Raw genomic sequence first — 25,798 nt, forward strand, 5'->3', positions numbered from 1 at the left:
ATCTCATCTCTTCAAATATCATCCATATGCTGACAACTTGCTAATTTATAACCCTAGCCTAGAACTCTCGTCAACTGATATGTCCAACTGCCTATGTGACATCTCCATTTCAAGGTCAAAAGAAATCTTGCCGGGTGTGGTAGCTCATACCTGTAATCCCTGCACTTTCAGAGGCCAAGGTGGGCGGATCACTTGAGGTCAGGAGTTCAAGACCAGTCTGGCCAACATGGTAAAACCCCATCCCTACTAACAACACAAAAATTAGCTGAGTGTGGTGGCGCATGCCTGTAGTCCCAGCTACTTGGGAATCTGAGGCACAAGACTCTCTAGAATCTGGGAGGCAGAGGTTGCAGTGAGTCAAGATCCCACCACTGCACTCCAGTCTGGGCAACAAAGTGAGTCTCAAAACGAAAAAAAAAAAAAAAAAAAAGAAATCTCAAACTTATTACTTCCAAGACAGTCCCAATGCCCCCAATAGGTTCTGCTTTTACACCAGGTGTCTTCATTTCCATAAATGGCAATTCCATTCCTCTGGTTGCTCAAGTGAATACCTTGGAGCTATTCTTGAATTTCTTCTTTCTCTTCTATCTTGCAAATGCTCAGAAAATTCTGGCTATATTTTAAAACCGTAACCACAATTCCCATCACTTGCCTTCACCTCGGTTACTACAATCTAGATTCAGCTCACCGTTAGCTGCTGCCTGGATGACCACTGTAGCCTGGGGTCTGGTCCTTCTGTTTCTATGCTTGCCTCCCTGGATTCTCTTTGTTAGGGCAGCAGCCAAGATGATCATTTTATTCTTCCTCTCAAATCTCTATTGTGACTTCCTATCTTACTCAGATTACAAAATACATACATTTACAATTCCCTCTATGATCCCATATCCCACATATGCTTCCTTTCTCTTCCTGCTCTCTGACTTCATCTTCTACTACTGCCTGTCCCCCTTGACTACTGAACATCTTTGGCTAGAGCCCCCTATGTGGGGACCCTCAGAGCATTTACATCTGCAATTCTCTTGACCTGAATGGCTGTTTGTTACTCCAGATATTAGCATGATGCCTTCACTTTCTTTAGGTCCTCATTCAAGTGAAAACTTCTCTGGCCCCCTTCATCTATAATTGCAAGCTCTCTAACAACACAGGCATATGCACACACACATTTCTATCACCATTGCCTCCTTTTGTTTTCTTCTTAATAAATGCCACAGTTACTTATTTTTATTTTTTTGTCTGACTCCTCCACTTGGTGCTAAAGGTCAATAAGATATAGCCCATAGACAAAATCTGGCTCCCCATTTTTGTAAAGTTTGATTGGAACACAGCTGCACCCGTATGTTTATGTGTTATGATCACTTTGGTATGACTCCAAAAGCCTAAAATACGTATTTACTATCTAGCCCTTTGCAGCAAACTTGCCAACCTCTGTGAATATAAGCTTCAGAAGGACAGGTGTTTGTGTTTATTTTATTCTCTTCTTTGTCACTAGAACCATACAGTCTTAACTGGCACATATTAAGTATCCAATAAGAATATATTGTCTGATGAATAAATGAAGTGTTGCAGCTTTGTGATTTAAGGATCTTGATAAGAAAACAAAGTTGAATTGAAATTTTACATGGCTAGGGATCTATAATAAATATTGGAAGGGTTTTGATGATGTTCCTTAGCGTTGTTTTTCAACTAAAAAAAAACACAAGACATTTTTTGAATATCATTCATTCTAAGTAAAAATGGTCATCTCCTAGTGTTGACTTTAAATACAGTGTAAAACAACTGGTAGAGGTATTGTTATTACACCAATTATATTGTTACAGAACCACTGCTGTAATAGGGCCATTAAATAAGCCCTCTGAGAGCAGTTATGCAGGACTAAAATTGCTTTAAGGTACCAATTGAAATCACCTGTGTGACCTTTTCAGGCCTGTTTGCATCTTGTTATCCACCAAGTGAGAGATAAGAGCGAATCCATTTCGAATGCACGATTGTAGTGGGCATTGGTTATTTAGGTCCAGCAGAAAATGTAGAGTCCACTCTGACTTTACGCTTTTAGTCAACAATATAGCCTCTTGCTCCCAATGAAAAGACAAGATAGAAAGTATTTTGTTTGATCTCTGGTGGCACTAGAGATTTCAGTAGTGAAACCAAAACCAGTGACTTCTCCCTTTTCTGTGTAGCCATTCATAGAAGCTCTGGCACCTAAGAACTTTGTCTTTAGGGGGAGAGGTTGAGACTCTTTCAGAAAGAAATGTGCCCCTCTTTTTATGTGACACTTCAATACTGCATTCAAAAAACAAGGGTTTTGAGGTTAGACTGATTGATGGTAAAGATGACAAAACCTTGACGGGTCTGTTAGCTTGAGCTGAAAAATGTGTGTGGCTAACTGCCTTAAACATTTTAAAATGTAACTCTCTAACTGTAGCAAAGGCTGTCAAGCTAAGATTTGGGATTAATTGTTCACTGTTCAACATGGTTTGTGAATAATTGCAGAACTGTAGCAATTAAATTGTGCTTTCTACAAAACAGGCAGCACATGCCTTCTGCTTTAGATAGACCTGCGGTTTTGCAGATTGGCAACCCTCTGTAATCTATTTGGATGTACAGGTGACATCTCTCTTTGAGTCTTCAGGACCCTGGGACCTCTGGGATGTTTGCTATATCATAAACTTGAATGATGAAAAAGCAGCAGGACTCCTTCAGCCTCTAATTAGAACCACTCAATGCAGCAAAGAAACTGAGCAACTCTTTATTATTCCATTTAATGTTTTTTTCTACATTCACAAATCATTTATCAGTATCATCTGAAAATGAAAAATGATAAGTGCAATGATATTTGGCACAATACACCCGGTTTGTTACTCAAGAGTTGGTATGTAGGTACAAAAGTGTTAGTGATGAAGTCATACCCTGGAGAGGATGCAAAAGAGAGCTTGTTCTTCAGTTCTGGCTGAATTCCCAGGTTTGGGCCGATGTGAATCTACCGGAATTAGTGATAATATTTTCTGTCATGGTTGTAAAATACTTTCAGAGAAACATAAAGTTTTTATGAGAAGAATAGTAAAAGAAATGAGTTCTTGTATGCCTCGGGGGTTAATATTTGTTCTTGTTGGCTCATTTGAGGATAGCAGAGGTTGAGATGGGGAGATAAAGGCACAAAGCCTTGAGTTCCCTCTTGCCATTGCTCATTATAAATAGTAGCTTCTACATAGCTCAATTGCTTAAAATGTGAAGGCCCTAACAAATCCCTAAGTCACTAAGTTAAAACATTTATACTTGCTGGTTTTATCTAAGTCTGAGGCCCCATTACAGTTTTCTCTTTCTCCCCTTCTTTATTCTTTTTTCTTTAGGATGATAGAATTTTTCCTGTGATAGGTTTCCAGATTTCAAGTGTTATTTATTTAGAATATCTTAATGGGGAATGTCAGTGAGGTTTAGAGACCTTTCCAAAGAATGGGAATGTTAGGATGCTCAAACCACATGCTGTCAAAAACTATTTTAAGTACTCTGTTTCATCAAGTAAATGCAGTTAGTTAAATTGAATTTAGAGAATTTTCCCCTCTTTGTGATGAACAGAGAATGATTATCATACCTGTGATACTCCTGACTTCCTTTTTGTACAAGTAGTGTAGTTGTACTGATCTTGAAGTTTATTAGAGCTTTAAGCTGTCAGATTATTACTGTCAGTTTCAAGAAAAGAAAGAGTTACTGATGTAAAATTAATTTATTGAATGGAATTGTTTTGCCCTCAGGGAATAACATCACCATTTAATTTAATTTCCCCATCATATCGTCTCATTTGTAGAGGAAAAAAATAACTTTTCTTTTTAAGAGAATAAAGTGCATTATGCTGAATGGTGTACTTCATCCTTACAGGTTTTGCTTGTTCTAGATCATCAGTTGTCATAACAACATGATACATTGTGCAGTAATGCTTGCTTGCTGAATTTGGGAAGCCAGCACTGATTTAGATATTTACTTATAAGAAAATGTTGTGAGGACTTAAAAATATGTATAAAATTGTTCTTCTGGTTACATTTTTCAATATCACACAAATTCATTATGGACCATCTGATACCAAAACTATATTTTAAATATTGTTATTAAAGGCCTTGAAATCACATGTATCCTAGTGCTGGTGGTGTCCTCAGTGTTTGCCCAAAGATACAACTATGTTCTGTTCCACTGGGGTTCAGAACACAGGTGTGCTTAAGCCTAGTAGGTGGTATTATAAAATCAAAGCCAGAAACACCAAACAAAATGCCTGGCATTTATTTCACGTTTCAAAAAGAAGCCTACAGAAGTGCTGAGGGCAAAGGTGGGGTCTTGGGCAAAACTACTGTCTAAACTAAAGAAACGCAAAGATGGCCGGGCACGGTGGCTCTCGCCTGTAATCCCAACACTTTAGGAGGCCGAGGAGGGCGGATCACGAGATCAGGAGATCAAGACCATACTGGCTAATACTGTGAAACCCTGTCTCTACTAAAAATACGGGCGTGGGGGCGGGCGCCTGTAGTCCCAGCTACTCCGGAGGCTGAGGCAGGAGAATGGCGTGAACCCAGGAGGCAGAGCTTGCAGTGAGCTGAGATCCGGCCACTGCACGCCAGCCTGGGAGACAGAACGAGACTCCGTCTAAAAAAAATAAATAAATAAAAAGAAAGAAAGAAAAAGAAAAACAAAAGAAACGCAAAAACTCCTTTTGAGCTCTGTTTCAAGAATAAATTTATCTTTAGCCAGAAGTTAAATATCACATTAGAAATTTCTATTTTCTATGTGGCACATATACACCATGGAATACTATGCAGCCATCAAAAAGGATGAGTTTGTGTCCTTTGTAGGGACATGGATGCAGCTGGAAACCATCATTCTTAGCAAACTATCACAAGAACAGAAAACCAAACACCGCATGTTCTCACTCATACGTGGGAACTGAACAATGAGATCACCTGGACTCCGGAAGGGGAACATCACACATCGGGGCCTATCATGGGGAGAGGGGAGGGGGGAGGGATTGCACTGGGAGTTATACCTGATGTAAATGACGAGTTGATGGGTGCTGACGAGTTGATGGGTGCAGCACAGCAACATGGCACAAGTATACATATGTAACAAACCTGCACGTTATGCATATGTACCCTAGAACTTAAAGTATAATAATAAAAAAAATTTAAAAAAAAAGAAATTTCTATTTTCTTATGTATATTTTACTGGCAGTCTTGAAATTTTAAAATAAACAACATTCCTAAAAATTACTAAAAAAGCATATTAAAAATTAAGACTATCAGCTTTTCCAGTATCAAAGCTTATTTTTGTTGTTTTTGCTATCTTCTATTTTCAAATTTATTCTCTAGAACCCCAATTATGTGTATATATTGGTTCTTCTGTTCCATAACTATATATATATACTCTTTCTTTTTGGTTTGGATTAGAGGAACACAGAATTGGAATTAGCATGATCCTCACATGCCTGCTTTTTTATTTATTAATTTATTTGGTTATTTTCCATAATAGAATTAACACAGTGAATCACCCCCTACCTCAAAAGAAAAAAAGAGTTAGAACTTACATCTAACTTTGTGGTTTCTGTCGCACCAAGCCCTTCTCTTCATGTGCAGAAAATGTTATTTTAAATCTTATGTTGATTATTCACTTGCATTTTTAATGGGTTTCATATATTTCTAAATATGCCTAAATAAGAATTTTTAAATAAGAAAACAGACGTGGCTACAAGTTTCACTTCCAGAACATTAACCTCAGCATGATTTCTATTTTTTATTTGCCATACACTTAAGTTTTATTTATTTTTATGTATTTATTTATATATTTATTTTATTGTAATAGTTTTTTGGGAGAACAGGTGGTGTTTGGTTACATGACTAAGTCCTTTAGTGGTGATTTCTGAGATTTTGGTGCACCTATCACCTGATCAGTGTACTCTGTACCCAGTATGTAGTCTTTTATCCCTCACCCACTCCCATCCTTTTCCCTGGAGTCCCCAAGTCCATTATATGCATCCTCACAGCTTAGCTCCCACTTATGAGTGAGGACATAGGGTGTTTGATGTTCTATTCCTGAGTAACTTCACTTAGAATAATGGTCTCCAGTTCCATTCAGTTTGCTGCAAATGACATTATTTCATTCCTTTTTATGGCTGAGTAGTACTCCATATGTGTGTGTGTGTTTGTATATGTGTGTGTGTGTATATACAAGTGTATGTGGGTGTGTATAAATATGCCACATTTTCTTTATCCACTTGTTGATTGATGGGCATTTGGATTGGTTCCATATTTTTGCAATTGTGAATTGTGCTGCTATAAACACGCATGTGCAAGTATCTTTTTCATACAATAACTTATTTTCCTCTGAGTAGATACCCAGGAGTGGGACTGCTGGATCAAATGATAGATCTACTTTTAGTTCTTTACAGAATTTCTACACTGTTTTTCCTAGTGATTGTACAAGTTTACATTCTGACCAACAGTATAGAAGTGTTCCCTTTTCACCACATCCATGCCAACATCTATTATTTTGATTATGGCCAGTCTTGCTTGAGTAAAGTGGTATTGCATTGTGGTTTTGATTTGCATTTCATTAGTGATGTTGAGCATTTTTTCATATGTTTGTTGGCCATTTGTACGTCTTCTTTTGAGAATTGTCTACTCATTTCCTTAGCTAACTTTTTGATAGGTTTGTTTGTTTGTTTTCTTGCTGATTTGTTTGCGTTCCTTGTAGATTCTGGATATTAGTCCTTTGTCAGATGTATAGATTGTAAAGATTTTCTCCCACTCTTTGGGTTGTCTGTTTACTCTGCTGATTATTTCTTTTGCTGTGCAGAAGCTTTTTAGTTTAATTAAGTCTCATCTTTCTTTGTTTTTGTTGCCATTGCTTTTGGGTTCTTGGTCATGAAGTCTTTGCCTAAGCCAATGCCTAGAAGGGTTTCTCCAAAGTTATCTTCTAGAATTTTTATAATTTCAGGTCTTAGATTTAGGTCTTCAATACATCCTGAGTTGATTTTTGCATAAGGTTACAGATGAGGGTCCAGTTTCATTCTGCTACATGTGGCTTGCCAATTATCCCAGCACCATTTGTTGAATAGGGTGTCCTTTCCCCACTTTATGTTTTTGTTTGCTTTGTCAAAGATCAGTTGACTGTAAGTATTTGGCTTTATTTACGGGTTCTCTATTCTATTCCATTGGTCTATATGTCTGTTTTTATACCTGTACCATGTTGTTTTGGTCACTATGGCCTTATAGTATAGTTTGAAATTGGGTAATGTGATGCCTCCAAATTTATTATTTTTGCTTATGCTTGCTTTGGCTATGTGGGTTTTTTGGTTCCATATGAATTTTACGATTTTTTTCTAGTTCCATGAAGAATGATGATGATATTTTGATGGGAATTGCATTGAATTTGTAGATAAGTAATTTTCACAATATTGATTCTACCTATCCAGGAGCATGGGATGTGTTTCAATTTGTGTCATCTGTGATTTCTTTCAGCAGTGTTTTGAAGTTTTCCTTGTAGAGGTCTTTCACCTCCTTGGTTACGTATATTCCTAAGTATTTTTTTTTCTTTTTTTCTTTTTTTTGCAGCTATTGTAAAGGGGGTTGAGTTCTTGATTTGATTCTCAACTTGGTCACTGTTGGTGTGTAGCAGGACTAATGATTTGTGTATATTAATGTATCCTGAAACTTTGCTGAATTCATTTACCAGTTCTAGAAGCTTTTCAGATGAGGCTTTAGGGTTTTCTGGGTATACAATCCTGTCATCAGCAAACAGTGACAGTCTGACTTCCTCTTTACTGATTCGGATGCCCTTTATTTCTTTCTCTTGTCTGATTGCTCTGGCTAGGAATTTCAGTACTATATTGAATAGAAGTGGTAAAAGTGGGCATCCTTGTCTTGTTCCAGTTCTCAGGGGGAATGCTTTCAACTTCTTCCTGTTCAGTATAATGTTGTCTGTGGGTTTATTTTAGATGGCTTTTACTACCTTAAGTCATGTCCCTTCTATGTGGATTTTGCTGAGAGTTTTAATCATAAAAGGATACTGGATTTTGTCAAATGTTTTTTCCCCATCTATTGAGAAGATCATGTGATTTTTTGTTTTTAATTCTGTTATGTGGTGTATCACATTTATTGACTCGTGAATGTTAAACCATCCCTGCATCCCTGGTACAAACCCACTTGGTGATGGTAGATTATCTTTTTGATATGCTGTTGCATTCTGTTAGCTAATATTTTGTTGAGGATGTTGACGTCTATATTCATCAGGGTTATTGGTCTGTAGTTTTCTTGAAGCTCCTTTTCTAAGTTCATAGTTATTTTCACAGTCATTCGCGCTGCTATATTTTTTCAATTCACCATTTAAAAAGTAAAATGTAAATTAAAAAGAATGGTTCATTGGAAAGTAAAAAAACATTTTAAATATAATCTCTGGTAAAAAGTATCGTTAGAGATTTGAAAAGTTGGACACGTGAAACTGACATTTTTGTAGTTCAAAAGCAATAACGTATCAGCAATTTCATATGTTTCACTTAATGCAAACCAGGTATTACAGACATTCACAGGAGGGACTGATTACATCCTATCATTTGAGAAGACATCTTGATTCTCTAACTTGGTGGCCTTCAAACTTCAGCATGCATCAGCAAGCCTGGAAGGCTTGTTAAGACACAGCTGCAATGGGAAGGGAATGGGGCCTTAGAATTTCCATTTCTAATAAAGTTCCCAACTGTCTCTGCAACTAGTCTTGGAATCACTCTTTGAGAACACAGGGAGTCTAGCTGCTTGATTTTTTTCCTTGCAGAAAAGTGTTATTGTTTTTATTATGTGGCTCTCATAAGCCAATAAGGAAAAGAAGATTCTCTCAATTTAAAAAATTGCAATGATGCTAAACCAGAAAATCACAAAAGGAAAATACAAATGTACATTAATATAAAAAGTCAAAATCATTTTAGTTATCAAAGACATGTAAATTGGAGAAACAAACTACCCCTTTTGAATACTCAATAACCAAAATTAGAAACTATTAGTAGTATTCAATGTTAAAAAAGGTAGAAACAAATGGATGCTCTCATACATTGCTAGTGGAATTATAAATTGCTAAAACCTTTCTGAAAGACAATTTGTCAACATATATCAAGCACAATACTTACGCTTTTTGCTCAGATAGTTCTACTTCTAGAAATTAATGCCAAGATACTCATCAGAGACATACACTAAAATTTATATACAAGTGTTCATTAAAGCACTATATATAATAAAAATTTGGATTATCCATCCTAAGTATTCAACACAAGATCCATAGGATACAATATTGTTAACCATTACAAAAAAATTCTTAACGATTGTTGTATAATAAAATGAATAAAGCTGGAAAGAGCACTATAAAGAAAGCAAAGATCCATTTTATATGTAAACATACACACACGCAATACATGTACACATAGATGTACAGAAAAATACTGAGAAGAATTCGAACTAGAATGTTAGTCACTGTTACTTCTCACCAGTGAGATTATAGAGGATTTTTCTTCTTTTTCTTTCATATACATTTTTGCATTTTCCCAAATTCTCCAAAGTGCATTTTGTGAGAGTGGTAAACTGGTTCTAGGGCTCCGTAGGTTCATTGCTCAATTATCTGATTAAAACATTTTTACTAGTAATTGCACTCCTAGGAATATAATCTATCAAAATAATCAAATGTACATGTAGAGTTTTATGTACTGGGAATGCTGATTGCAACAATATAACAAAATTTACAACCTTACTAAATGTTACCTGTTGAGAAATGGTTAAATAAATTGCGGTTTATCCATAATACAGAATTCTAAGCATTCATTTGAAAGAACATGCTGTTGAAGATTAATGACCTGGAGAAATGGTCATTGTCTAATGTTAAGTGAAAAAAGCAAAACACAAACTATGTACAATATAATCCCACTTTTTAAAAATATAAATATACAAATAAAAGATGTGAGGAGTATATCCACGTATAAATCATGTTTATCTTATTATGGTTGATTTTTATTTTCTTATGTATATTTTACTAGTCGTCTTAGAATTTTTAAATAAACATAATATTCCTAAAAATTAACAAAAATATGTATTTAAAAAATAAGACTATCAGCTTTTCCACTATCAAAGTTTCTTGTCTAAGGTCATACTTGTTCTCACAGCCATTTGTGCTGCCTTTTTAAAATCCACCATTTAAAAAGTAAAATGGGATTTTAAAAGAATGATTCATTGGAAAATAAAAATAGAAGTGACCAAAATGTTTAAAAACAAGGAGCCCTTGTTTATCTGACTGATGATAATAACCCAAGCTTCACTTTCCCAAAAGAATTCATTGCATAAATATCTTCTGGAGATGTGGAAAGTGGGGTTCCTGGGGGTTTCAGTCACTATTTCTAGCCAGAACTTCAGAGACACAAAGCTCTTGAATTTACATTAAAAATACCCTTCTTAGTTATAGACCTGCACATTTCTAGCTGTAGTAATTCGGCAAAGCAGCAGCCGGTAGACACTAAAAGGAGCTTAGCTGCAAGCAAAATGGGAACATAGAAGGTGGTAGCAACCTGCTTCTAGGTAATCAGTCCATGTCTAGTATAGCTAGTATCCCTTCCTTTAGTGAACTCCCCCTTTCTACCCCTCTTGGAATTCTCCTGGAACTGGCAATCCCAGGACCTTTCCTCTGCTAAATCCAAGGACACTTGGCCCAAGCTAGGCCAATCAGACTTTTTTCTCCTAGGACATAACAAAATTAAACCTGGGTAGTTTGATGAAATGGCCTAAAGTTACATTTTGTGAATTGCTGTTACTCAGTTCTCGGGACTTGCTCTTGTTCTTCCTCTATCTGAGTCCTGATTATTTAATTCTTCTTTGTTTTATAAGTTACTCAGTCTCTTTTCAATAAAGTCATCAGTGAACATTTCTGTTATTTACAACCCAGGAATGCTACCAGATGTATGGCAGAAATACAAACAATATATAGAGAAGGAAGAATAGGATTAGGGAAGGGGAAGAGCAAAGACTGATCTGGTCACATTTGTCACCTGCATCTGTTAGGACATCAGACATTATACCTGTTTATGTTCCTTAAAGAGTTATTGTGAGAATTGGCTTCTCCTACTCAGTCCATTCTTGAGACTTCAACCACGCTGACATTCTTCCTTTCCCTCAGAAGGACCAGATCATTTTTGTCTTTTGTGTGGTTTTAGTAAAAGATCTCCTTCTCTTTGAAGTGTTACCATCATAATCATGACAACCCTTAAACTAGCAAAGTCTTACTCATCTTGAAGATCCTCATTAATTGTCATTTCCTTTGAGAAATCTTCTGTATCCACAAAGACAAAGAAAGTTCAAACACTTGATGCTTCTTGAAAGCATTAAAAATAACTATAGATAAATAATTTGCTTTATAGTTAGGTATGCAATGTTTCTCCACCCTGCTATAGCTCCATGACTGTATAGAACCATGCCTGTTTTATGTATACTGATGTCATGCCCATCAACATACATCCAGTTCCTAAAAGCCTTACATCTAGTTAATAGTTAAATATCTGCTGAAGGAGCAAATGGTCCAATATAATAATGTATGTGAAAAACTTTAAAAAATATATAAGAGGATAAAAGCACAAGGTGATGCAGAGTTCTACAATCCACAATGAGAGCATTTATGTTATTTATCTTCCTAGTATTACCACATTCCCTGTACATCACTGTGGGTCACTGAATGTCAGCAAGCTTAATTGCACTTCCTTTTGAGGACTGATTTGGAAGAGAAGGGTTCAAAAGTGCAGAATGATGGGTGGGAGTGTCTCCATGGATAATTAGCAGAGCCTTGATGTAGATTAAAGTCTTATCTTAGTCCACTGGCACTTCTATAATAAAAATAACATAAACTGCATGTCTGATAAACAATAAACAGATTTCTCACAGTTCAGAAGCCTAAGAAGTCCATGATCTAGGAGCCAGCAGATTCAGTGTCTGGTGAGGCCCCACTTTCTCATAGATGGCCATCTTCTCACTGTAATTGCACATAGTGGAAGAGGCTAGAAATCTCTCTGGGTCTCTTTTATAAGGGCACTAATCTTATTCACGAAGGCTCCACCTCATGGCGTCATCACCTCCCAAACACTACACATTCGAAAAGACTCATATTGGATATTAGGTTCCAACATATGACTTTTTGTGGGAACCCAGACATTCAAACCACAGCAGGCCTGCCACCCTGAAGACATTCTAAATAATACAAGGTCATGTTTAAAACAGTGTATTTTCTAAACACATGCAGCTTCAAGACAAGTAGCTGTCCCTGCAACTAGCTTTTCACCCCCAATCCCTCTTATATAGAAACTCCAGAGGTAGTGCTCTTGTTGAAACTCATTCAATCTGATTTAGCCGCTGCTATAGGTAAGTAGTCAGGACAACCTGTGTCATGGCAAATAGTGACTCAATCCAAATGGATAACGGAGAATAAACATCTGATTTGGAGTGTTTATCATCTGAACTGCAAGAGAATTATATTAACATATGCAGTAGAAGGAAAAAGAATATTCTACAAAAGAAACAAAATAATTCAAGACACATCTTACACAATGGCCATATTCTTCTCCATTTTGGTTATGCCACTAGAAAGGTGCTAGCAATATTTGTCTATACAACAACGATACAGTTTTATATTTTATGATCAAAATAGCTCATTCCTTTTTGACTTGTCTTTTGAGGGCTCTGTTTATAAGCTCTGTGAGGGGAGCTTGAAATTATATAAAAGTTGTGAGTGAGAAAAAAGAAACACAAGCATTCCTTTGAAATGCTCTTAATAAATTTTAAAATTAATTTCCAGGATGATAGGTCTCAGAAATCAATTTAAACTATTTAACTCACCATGCAAGAATGAAATTATTTTTTTAAAAAAGAGGTAAGCTGAAAAATTTCAAAGGCTGTGTGCAGAAAGCCTTTAGCAGACAGCAGGAAGGAAAACTGCAGGCTTATAATGGGATTAGGAGGGTTTTTTTCACTGGGAAAAGTGTTCACTGGAGTGCTAAGAGGTACAATTAAAAATACTATTTTACTCTTATGAGCAAAAATTCATCCTAAGATAAGAGTTGTAACCAGCCTACACTAGATGATCCTAACCTGCTTTGGGCTGTTATTTTTTAACATCTCTTTAGTCCTATTAAAGGAGTTTACATTGTAGGTGCTAGACTATATATCTCCTCTTTCAAAATTGGTCTATTCCAAGATTTATTTATTGTAAACAAATAAACATGAACTGTTTTTTTCCCATCAACTCCTTCAATAAAGAGAATATGGTTTGTCGAGTTATGTTTCAGGCCTTTTGGAATGAGCACAAAAGAGTAGAGTCATAGAGAAAATCTGTAAATTTTTCAAGAGACTAAGAAAGTCTTGACATGTTTTATGAAGTGTAACCAATGCCAAATGTTCTTGCTAGGTATCCACTTGGAATGTGGAGACAGAGATTCTTCCAGACCCACGCTTTCTGTTTGCAGCTGTAATGCTGGGTAGAAAGTGTACATTTAACAATTATTTGGTTTATTTGATTGGAGTTGGGTCCTTCCCAGCAGTGCCTTGTTCTTCTCCATATAATGAATCTCTGTACCCAGTTGCTGCATCAGGAAAGCAAGAGTGGAACAGTACTTCTAGGGTAGGTATCTTTTTAATTCAATTCAATTCATTATACCTTGCAACCACTTATTGACTCCTTCTCTAACCTAAACTTGGTTCCTTTAATAACTCATCTGCCCTTCCTTTGGTGGCAGGGACATAAAGGTTCATCTAATTGAGCGTGTAGATGGATCTCTCTCTCTCTCCCCCCAGATATATATACATACGTGTGTGTGTGTGTGTGTATGTGTGTGTGTGTGTGTATATATATATATATATATATATATATATATGCTTTTCTATTTCCCTGCTTAAATATTTAAGTAGCTATTATACATGTATCTTTTGATCCATCTATTTATTTTAGAAGAATTTTATTTAAAAAATCTTCAGAGGAAAGTTGTTAAATATATAGCTTATTCCCCACCTACACACATTTGCACACTCATTCCACTCACACCCACATGCACACTCACACACTTTATTTTTTTCTTATTTGAATCAGCCACCACAGCTGCCAGTGCCTCAGGGGCTTTAAACATCAATCAGTTTCACAGCTGGAGGCAGAGTGATCTACAGCAATAAAGCTTAAAGTGCTTCCTTTTCTGATATAATTTGATTCTTCCATTAGAGCACACATTCTTTTTTTTTTTTTAAGCCAAAGCAAATGTTCTCTGTCCATACTAAGGCAAATAAATAGTTACCTTAAAGAGGCAGAAGGTATTACTCACCAGTTGGGATGCTAGATGGAGAAACTCTGTCCAATAATCCTTACTTCTGCACTGCTGAGTTTTTCACTTTTATCTCTCAGATTTGCATCTCTCCTGCCTCCTCAGGGCTGCTAGTGATCTTGGATCTGTTCGGCTGGGGGTGAATTCTGGTAGCTATAATAAATCAGACAATAGTGGCTTTATTAATATGTTCTTTGGTTTCTAATACAATAGAATTCAATGGAATAGAGAAAGATGCTATGACAGTCACTGTCATATTTTTTCACTGAACCCACAATGTTTGTCTCAAAGTTTCTCCATCAACTATAAGTTTTTAATTATCTTAAACATGACTTATCATTGTTTCTCTGACAAGCTCACTGTACTTGCTATTCTTGACTTTTGAAGTTATTTATTAAGTAGTACTAGATAAGGTAGAAAGTGATTCCAACTAATTTTGATAACAATAGTTGCAAAGAATGTGCTGTTGTCAACAAAGATGTGCATTTAAAGATTAAGAGTGAAAGTGAGTCAGAATCCATTTGTGAAATATGGCATTATGCTTTGGTTCCTATCAAGTAAACCTGGTTGGAATACTTGTTTGTTTGTTTTCCAAAAGAGACAGGGTTTTGGTAACAGAAATCCAGATATTTTTAAACTAAATGAGCAGTCACATCCTAACCTGAAGCTTGCCAGCCCAGTTCATCTACCGCTGCGGTCACCCCATTCCAGCTGTTGACAACAGCACTTTAATATTTATGGTTACATTTACATTGGTTCTACCAAGGTTTCTTTCCCTTTTTTTGAATGAACCTATGAAACTAGTTTATACCAAAATTCATAATTATAGAATGTGGTAATATTAAAGCTAAGAGCATCCTTAGAAGTTTCTAGCTCAGCAATATTACTTCATCCTCTTCTATTTTACTGTGGGAAATATGGGACTCAAGAAGTTTAAATAATCAACCCAAGGACACACAGGTAATAATTTATCAAACTAGAATTTAGAATGAAATTTTCTAAACCCCTATTGCAATGGACTGACTTGTGTCTCACAAACTCATAGGCTGATGCCTTAACTACCAATATGACTGTCTTTGGACATAGGGTTTATAAGGAGGTAACTCAGGTTAAATGAGGCCATTAAGAGTAGGGCCCTAATCTAACAGGTCTGGTGACCTTACAAGAAGAGAAAAAACACCAGAGCGCTCATCTTGAGTCAGATGCAGCTATCTGCAAGCCAGGAAGTGGGACCTCATCAGAAACAGAACTCTGCAGGAATCTTGATCTTGGACTTCCAACTTCCAGTATGGTAAGACAGATATCTGTGGTTTCAGTAACTCAGTAGATGGTTTTTGTTAAGATAGCTGGAGCTAAGATACCTATCTTTCCATTTTTTAATCTTATAACTGAATACTGAGTTCAATTTTTTTTTTAAGAGATCCAATTCTTCCATTGCACAGAGGGGGGGATAGAAGTGTCTCTGATAAAATGTGTTCAGGGCTGAGCTCACTATCAATGACTGAGTGCTGCCTGTGTCCAAGCGATTTTGGACAGCTTCAAGAACGGTAACCCTTAAGCTCAAACTAAAGGTTTCATTGCTTCAAATTCTCCCAGCTTTAGTCTCCCACAAAAGGAGCTAGTTTTTATTTATTTTTATTCCTAAATGTCTAGTCCTTGGTTTAGTCTTTCAAACTAAGTGTGCATAACTACCACCTGGCTTTGTTTCTTTTCTTGTTATCCCGCTTCTCTTTCTTTTCCTACAGTGCTGCATTAATTTTGTCAAAAAATTCCCATAACCTGTTAGAGAAGTTTAGAAGTATATATTATTCTTTATAAAGGACCTTACTTAGTAAATGTCTTTGTCTCTCTCTGGGATAGAGACACAAAGAGAGAGAGAGAGAGGGAGGGAGAGAAAGAATTGTGTCCCCAGTTGAGCCAGAATAAATACCAAGCTTTGCAATATATCTTAGGAGAGGTGATAGTTTTTCATATTTGAAATTAAGTTTTAAGAGATCTACTTGGAATAAGTAATATTACCAGCCAACATACTTACTTTTGATGAGTTTTGAATTGGCTAAGCAATTTTAGGAAAAAGTTTAAATGTATTGTACTCAATCTCCCTAAAATTTGGCTATACTTGTCATTTTGCTGTTCAAAACCCTTCCATTAACCTTCTCTTCCTGGAGAAGGGAATAAAACTCTTAAGCCCCTGACACTCCAACTGGATTCTCTCCCTCTTAATATGTCTCTTCCATGACATCTTGCCCTAGACAAACTGGTTGATCTTTTGTTCTCTTAAAACACAATGTGCCTTTCTATCATTTTATCATTACTTCCTAACTGAAATATCTCTTTTCTTCTCTGCCACTCAAATAAATTCTACCTTTTCTTCAACATTAGGTCTCATTTCTCATCATCTCTTTCCCCAAATACTCCTGCAAACAGTAATTTTTCCTTCCTTGCTACTTCTCTGTCACTTAAAGTCTGTATTTGTCTTTCATTACTTGTATGTTAATTTGTCAAAGTACTCTCATATTTGTGTGCCTTTTCATCTTACAGGCCAATGCTCCCTAACGCTCAACCTCCAGCACTTAGCACAATGCCATGCACAGTCCAGATGCTTTTTGTTTCTGTTAATCATGATTGTGACGGTAATGAAGTTGCTCCACAACTACTCTTAACTACCAGCACTTGCTACGGAATATGTGTGGAGCAGTTATCATCAGGCAAGAACTGTGCAAGTGTTTTATATAGGCCACTTCCTTTACTCTTTCCACAACCCTCTGAAATACATGTTTCTTGCTCTTTTACAAATATATAAAATGAGACTGGAGATGTCACATTAGACTGATTATTTCTATGACTAGATGATGGAGAAAAGGACTAGTACAAGTTCAGGTTAATGCCTTATCAATGTCAGGTGTTTTGTAGATATTACATCATTTAATATTCACAACAGTTCTGTGACATGGTTTCATCTGAAGATGAGAAAGTCCAAACCCCAACAGGTTAAGTAAGTTGCCTAAGGTCAGGCAACTGTGCAGACACCAGATTTTCTTCCTCTTTCAGAATAATTACCTTCAGTAGCTGCTTTAGCTGTATTTACCTTTAGAAAAATACTACTATATATTATAATTTAATATTGTTTTACCAACCTTAAGTTAAATTTTTTCTTTAAATAAGAATTGCTTAAGTCCAGATTAAAGAAATAGTTTATGAATATTTGAGAATAAATCATCTACATTAACCAATTAATGAGTACCATTCCAACGTAATTTATATGTCTGGTAAACTTCCTGAAATAAGGAACTCTTTCAGGATAATTGATTTTAGGTGGTCACTATGAGAAGAACGCTACTGGAATGGTTGATTTCAGGGTATGGCCCAGAGCCTCTGGGCACAGAGTCCTTGGTAGGGAGCATGTCTGGAGTCTGCCAGGCCGAGGGATGAGTCTCTTCAGAGAACTACTACATTTTAAAGGGAAGATTTTTTTTCTCCTCTTCAGAGAATTTCAAATCTTGGCACTAAAAAGGGGGAAAAAGGTATGTCTTTTCTTTGAAATACTGGCTTTTTTTCTGAAAAGACCACCCTCTCCCCAAGCCTTGGAAACTTCAAACAGCCTGACCGAGAAGTCAGAACTCCTCTGGTTAAAGAAGCTGTTATCTTGAAAGCTGCTACAGGCTATAAGCTCTTAGAGGGTCCTGGAGCTCAGAGTCTGTTTGTATTCATTTTTAATAAGCTAAATGAAAAGTGGGAAAGAATCCTGAGCATGTGTATAAATGCATACATATGTGTATAGCTATACATGCACATATTCTTATCATTTAACAATGTAAATATATATTTAGTTAAATATGCACCCGACAAGCTAAATGTCTTCTTTAAAAAATAAAATTCAAATACAAATATAAATTTTATTTGAAAAATTGTGATTAGGATTTTTTACTAAATATATCCTTCCAGCAAATTTCCTGTGAAATTTTAATTGGATTTCATACTTTTAATCTAATTTTTATGCACCTCACATTTTACTACTCTGTACGAATTTGACATAATATCTATGTGTTTCTCTTACCTGATCTTATAGTTTAAATACATTTTAAATGCATGAATTAAAGGGCAAAATCCAAAGTCATTGACTGGGGTGAATATTAATTTTAATATAGTGTCTCTATTTTTGGCACATTCTACACTGTGGATACTTTTCTGTGTCTCCTGGGTGCATGTAATTGTAGCTCTCACTTTCTACAGAGGAAAAAGTCCTGAATTACATATATAAACCAACATATGTTCTCCTATTCTCCTCAAAATGCATACAAAGAAGAAATATTCAAAGTCTTAAATAGTAACGTAATGTGTCTTTAGGTTACATCTGACACCCTTTCAACCCTACCTTACATCTCTCCTATCCACTTTCTACTCCAACTATGGCTATGGCAACCAGTCTCACACAGGTATAACCAGAAACCTGGCCTCAGCAGCATTTCTTTACTTTTTGACCTAGAGCTTTTTCATAACTTGTACAATGCCAACCAAGTTGTTCTGACATGATCACAAAGGAGTGCAAGGCATCAGTCCCCTACAGGATGACCCTGGACAGATGACAGTTGTGATCCAGTAGATAAATACACCCCCCTTGCATCCTTCAGGTAAACAAGGCATAGTTATATACTCAGAGGTCCCCAGCAAAACAGAACCCCAGTTGCCGGTTGTTTCCAGTTGTTATTAAGCTAGTGAGTAGTTTAATAACATATCCTTGGATTGACTTTTTCTCCTTCTGGATGTCATTCTATGCCAGTTCTCAAGCGTGGCTTATTTTTCTCCTCTCTCCCAGCCCCTGGGGATATTTGGCCATGTCAGGAGACATTTTTGGTTTTCACGACTTGGAGGCGGGGGCTATTGGCATCTAGTGGGTAGAGGCCAGGATGATGCTAAGTATTCTACAATATATGGCACAGCTCCCACAACAAATTGAGCTGTTAACTGTGCCTGAGTATAGGCTATCAGACCAATTTGCTTTCTTAGGCTTGTCAAGAAAAATTCCACTTGCTCTTTTAATTTGATGCAAACAGGTTGGAGGGGAAGAGCTAAATTAAAATCTAATAACGCCTAGGAAAAAAGAGGCTGAAAATCAGCCATTTAAGTTCAACCTGAATGAGTTTCAAAGTACTTGGGTCTGAACAGTGATGAAGTTAAAGTTTACATAAAGCTTTCCATGAAACAAGGCTCTTCTTTTTCTAGATGACAACTCCAACTTTAATTTTTTTTTCCTCGTTGGACTGTGCATTCTTTGGAATGTTTGGGTCTTGTTTCATCTTTGAATTTCTCACAACTTTCAGTTTGTCTCTGCGCAGCAAATGTCCATATGGTTATTGAATTTGTGGCAGATGAGGATTGTGATGAGTCCCTTGATTCCTAGTGTGCTGTTATTCCCAAGGAATGTGGATGTAATGTAAGAATGGTCAATTAGGCAAGCCAATTATTTTGTAGCCACTTTAAAGCAGCATTCTTTTGTTATCCCTAAGTATGTATTTCCCATATTTTATCATTTTGGAGTGTTGGAAAAATTTATTTCAATCAACTCTTCAGTTAGAATATTGTCATCAGGTCACACCTTAATGAAAGTATATCAAAGCCCACTGAGTTTGTTTCTACTTTTCAGGAAGCAACAAAATGACCTCTTGTAAAGCATTTAGTTCATTTCAAATATAGTTAAATCTTCTCTGAATTATTTAACCCCTCTAAATCTACAAAATTGGCCCAATGAAAGGAAAAATTGTCAGAAGAATTAAGATCTTCCAATTGTATCCTGAACAGAGAGTTTCTCCTTTATCATTCAATTACATCTTAAAAGTTCAGTGAAATTAAGGAAAAGAAACCCTGCTCACTTCTTGTTAAATTTGAGTTGAAATTTGAGAGAATGTACAGTTCAACTAAGCCAAGTCCCTCATTTTAGGAATCAGAACACTTAATGCTGGGAGATGTCAGTCAAGGGTTATAAAGTTTAGTTAACAGGATAAATAAGTTCTGAAGATCTATTTTATAGCGTGGTGACCATAATTGGCAGTACTGCATTGTGCTTGAAAATTGCTCAGAGAATGGATCTTAAATGTTCTAAACACAGACTTACACAAACTGTAACTATGTGAGGTGATGGATATGTTAATTAGCTTGAGTGTGGTAATCATTTCACAATGTATACATGTATCAAAGCATTATATTGTACACCATAAAAGACAATTTTTTTATTTGTCAAGTATACATCAATAAGAAATGTTTTAAATTAATACAAACAAAATAAAAACATTTAACTTCTCTATGGGCAGGTACAGAAGGGCCTTCATTGGTTATTAGTAGATTGTGTTGCTTCTTCTAAACCAAATCTTTCTTAATTATGTAGTAGTGGCATGGCTAACTTCCACTTCCACTTGTATCTTCTAGAGAGCCACTCATAACATTAGTGTCAGACACAGCATGCAGGTGGAATAGGAGAACAAGAACACAGGTTTCATGCTTACAAATACACCTTCTCAAAGAAGAGGTATGATATGTAATCTTGAACAAACTTCTGACTTCAATTCTGTGCCACAATCCTATGACCTTGACCTTCTTGGCCTTCTCTTTACCAAGGAGGGACCGTAATAAAGTATTCACTCTCCTAAGACATTAGCAGGTGTTTAAAGAATCAATGTTTCAAAAGTATCCTGGGGAGAAAAAAAATGACTTGGAAACATGTAATAGTTTTACTAATTCACCTTCTTTTTAATGACTCATTAAAATTGAGCTTAGAGCAGCCTACCTGTTGTGGATTCTTGCTTCAAGCTCTCTCTGTGCTTACCACCCTGAACCTGAAACCTTGTTGAGAATGACTGCAAATCCACAGTGTTAAGGTTCGTTAATCACACTCCCTGCTGCATACGCTTTCTGATGTGCTATGATGCTGAATGAGATTCTCATACTTACTTATGCAAAATATTAGCACACCTTTTTTTATTAAAGATGTGGTTTATTAATCTTAATAAATCATAGTTTGTCACGGTATTTCTGACTGCTTCTTAAGTAAAATGGGGCTTGACTGTGCAGTAACTGTGTTTATGTCATGCTTGAATTGTTTAAGGTGAGGCTTTGAGTAGTTTTATTGCTTTTGTTTATATAGGTAAACCCAATCTGCACATTTGAAATGATTGATGAACTGCAGCCCCACTTGGAGTGTTTGTCATCACTCATGTGCTGAAGTGACATTTCTTTATGTATTTTGGCATAAACATATGCAACTACTGGCAAAGCATTTGACCCTAGAGTCTGACTATTTGTCATTCTAATCTTTTTTTTTTTTTTTTTTTTTTGCCCAAAGTCAGGCAAGTTACTGTATATTCTTTCTTCACGCACATTGCTAATTATTCAACAGACAGTAAAATAGTCTTTTGACTGGGATTGCATAAATTGCTGAATGTGCGATCTTCATTTCTCCAGCCAGGCAGCTAGGTACTATGCAGTAAAATAAATAAAGTTGAGATCCATGTAAATGTCAAGGAAGACAGCCATATTGAACTACAATAGCTTTTCAGGACAATCTGCAGCTTTTATCAATGAAAAAAAAAAAGAAGAAGAAGAAAATGCCATGAGTGTGAGATCTGGCAAATCAAATGTAGGCAAAGATTAAGCAAAATTCATTAAATACAGCTACCTTAGAATATAATTTTCCTATAATGGGTCTTTGTTGAAAAGCAAGTAACCAATAACTCATATCAGGTAGACAGAGATAAATGAAAGTCTTCCTCACCTCCAGGCTCAGAGTTCAACCTCTATGTTGTGCTGTTTGAAAACTTTTTATTATTTATTGGTAAAAATGTCAGAAAAATAATTAAAGTGCAAAGTAATTTTCTGAGGAGAGCAATCACACCTCATTCAGAGAACTTGCCTGTGGTTGCATTCCTGTGAGGCCTGAATGAGCAACACACACACACACACACACACACACACACACACACAGATAATAGGAGAAACCAAAATAAATGACATCATTATTACCTGGTTCATGGAATGTAATGAAGAGACAAATGGTTAAAGGTTCATTGAAAAATCAGAGCTGACAATTCTAGACAGAATACGGTACATGGTTCTTAGGATACACTTTAATGAGAAATTAGGTAACTTGCTCATTTTTATGATACAAAAATATTTTACTTACAATCATTCAATTTTAAGCTAATTACTCAAATGTGGGATAGTTGACAAGAAGGAGATACCAGGTGAATGAAGAGATTTCAGGTCTTCGTCTGTGGCAGGCACCATGTTTTAGTGTGATGTTCAGGGGGAAAGTTTTCATTCTCTTGCTTCAGTAATCAAGCTGACACACTGGGGTTAAAGGGTAGCAGCCATTGTGTTAGTAACAAAAACCAGCAGTATAAACACATACATATAATGTACTGGCTTTTTTTTTTACATATTAATGAAGTGTTAATTTAGTTTGAACTCTGCAGTTCCGGAAGGTAATGTAGGAATTTGTTTTTCACTTTGCCTTTGTTTTCGGAGTTCTTTTTTAAAACTGTATTATACTATATTATTGTTCAAAGTATTTGCTGCCTTCCCCTGGGGATGGATTATACTTCCCCATGACTTCAGATTTAGTCATGTAACTGGAAGTGCCCCTCGGAGCAAAAGGATCATACATCAGGAGTGGCCACATGAGTTTTTTTTTCCCCCCCATGAAATGTGCACAGAAAGGTTCATGACACATCAAAACAAAAGTTTTAAAGACCATTCTGTTGTTTCCCCACATGCTTGTTCCTTTGCTGCAAGTCTGGCAATATTCCAGAAAAGGGATACTCCATCAGCCTGGCTCCCAGAACAGAGAAAAGGAGCAGAGCCACAACTGACCCACAATGGACATGTAACAGGAACATGAAAGAAATTGTAACTTACCAAAATTTGGGGCTTATTTATTATCACAAGTTAGCATAGTTTATGTTGATGCGTATCCTAAGGATTTGGCAATCTATTGAAAATCAGAGCATTTATAGAAATTTTCACCAGGGCCGCCTCATGTTTCTTCCTCTGTCAATTACACTAAGTTAAGTAGATAATTATCAAATATCTAACACTCTGCTAGGTTGCGTGGAGAGGTACTAAGGAGCATACATCATAATCACAACCTTCAAGCCCTTAGTTTAGTCTTTGTGTATAGCCTCTACTAAAGGAAATATTTCTTTTACTCTTGAGACATAGTTATGAAAATGATGCACACCTTTACTTATGTGTGCAAACTATAATTGTAATCTGATTTCCAGAAGTCACAAAGGATCGTCTAATTACTTCATGCTTCCACCTCTAAAACACCCATTACTTTAGATGTACCTTCAGAGTAGGCCACATTTACGTGGGCTAGTTGAGGCTAAACTCCATGCTGTGCATTTTCGCGTTTTACCTCAGGTAAGCTTAACCACTTCCCTGTGAAGTGGATGTTGTAGTCCAGGTGTTACAAATGAGCCCTACCTGAGGCCCCAGGACTTAGAAGCAGTGACTGGGAAATCCACCCTGCCTCTACCAGCCCAGGTCTCTTTCTTGTACATCAACTTGATACACAGCATGAGTGTTTCACAGTCATGTGCTGAGAACTGCAGTACATTGGGGCCCATGAGGACTGAGCTACAATCTTTTTACAGGCACTCCAAAGCTGTGTCCCTTTGATTCTCTCTGGCATTTTTTTCATTTATCATCATGGTATTGGGACTGTGCATTTCAAAGTATTTCTTTGTGACTTATTTTGATAGACATGGGAGAACCCACAAAGTGCCATTCTCTCCATTTCCTGCTTCCTGCCAGGGATGATAGACCCAATGCTAATGAGGAACAGTATCTGAGAAGTATTAGACCAAGGAGCTATGGCTCCATTTTCCTTTAAAATCCTATTGCTTATGCACCAATATCTTCTTAGCTTGGCCTCATTTCTTTTAAGCCTCACATTTATAGCTTGTATTAATTTGCATGGTTGCACTGAAATAATGAGGAAAATAATTAGAGTCCAGAATATTATGAATCAGAGTATTCACATCAATAGAACTAATGCTTTAGGGAGTAAGAAGGAAGAATATAGACCAAAGAGCACTGTTATAATACACTTCGTGGTACTACAAATCAAAAGTGGACATGCCATTTTGTTCAGTATCAGACAAAACATTAAAATATCGTTTTTTTGTTTTGTTTTGTTTTGGCTCCCGCAGCATTGAAGTTATAGCAGTAAGAATATAGTATGTAGCATAGAATCAAGTCTAAACTTTTATGAAAAAATAATAACTACAGTGTCATTCCATTGTAGTTATAAGTTGGGCATCCTAAAGACATATGAGGCCTGGTGTCAGCAAGCCATCTTTATGAAAGTGACCAAGTTCCTTTGATCCTTTCTTTTGTTCTTGTCATTTATTATTCTCCCCATTTTATTAGTTCTATACTATGATCAGGTTATCTGTATTATCTGAACTTCTTTCTATGTATTTATAATGCATAACCTATTGCATAAGACAAGCTGGCACTCAGATTATTATTAAAAAGGAATAGTAATTTTTTATAACTGTACATACATTCATGTGTATGACAACTTTGAAGGCAACTTAAGTTACCTAGGTTTATTTGCTGAGTATATGCAATTTAAAAATTCTAATATTTGAATAAACATATTTATGTTTCAATACATGGGTTTACATTCTACAAAAATATGTTGAAGACCTTCCTTATACCTGATTTATTTTTACGAGTTGTGGATAGGCAATCAATAAAATGTAGTCTCTTTTTCATAAAGTTGATATTTTAATGGGAAATATGGACAATAAATAAACAAGAAGAAAGATATTTAAATATTTTTAAAATAGCAATTGATAATTACTAGAAAAGTTAAAAAGAGTAAAGGAATAGGAAATGCAGATGCCATTTTAAATAATGTGGTCAGCAAAAGGCCTTCTTAGGATGGGCTTTTCAAAAGAAATTTGTAACTGAAGTAAGGATGACAAATGAGGATTGAAATGAACATTGATGAGTAGGCTAAGGGTTCCTTCTTAGGGGAATTAATTGTTTTCTTCTACCTCTTTCTGCTTTCTCCTCTCCCTTCTTTTGTTTTCCGAATTATATTCTTATATAAAAAATGCTAACCTTTATTTTCTTGAGTCTTCATTTCTAACAGAAAATCATTCAGACAATGATAACCTCTCCTCAAAGATTAGTCACCTTACACCCTACCATTTATATTAGGAATTCTCTTCAGATAACCTCTCAGAATTAATAATATTTTTTGCCATCAGACAGTTACTTTTACATATTTTTTCCTTGAATTAAGAGAAGTTTTATTTTTCTATTTAGAGATGATTTATCAGCCAGATTTTCCTCTAAATTACTAAGCCAATTCAGGTGACATGAAATAATTTATTCTTTAAGGTAAACATGGAGAGAAAAATCAGAAAGAAATTG

This window comes from Macaca thibetana, chromosome 4 (genome assembly GCF_024542745.1).
Source record: "Macaca thibetana thibetana isolate TM-01 chromosome 4, ASM2454274v1, whole genome shotgun sequence".
NCBI lineage: Eukaryota > Metazoa > Chordata > Mammalia > Primates > Cercopithecidae > Macaca > Macaca thibetana.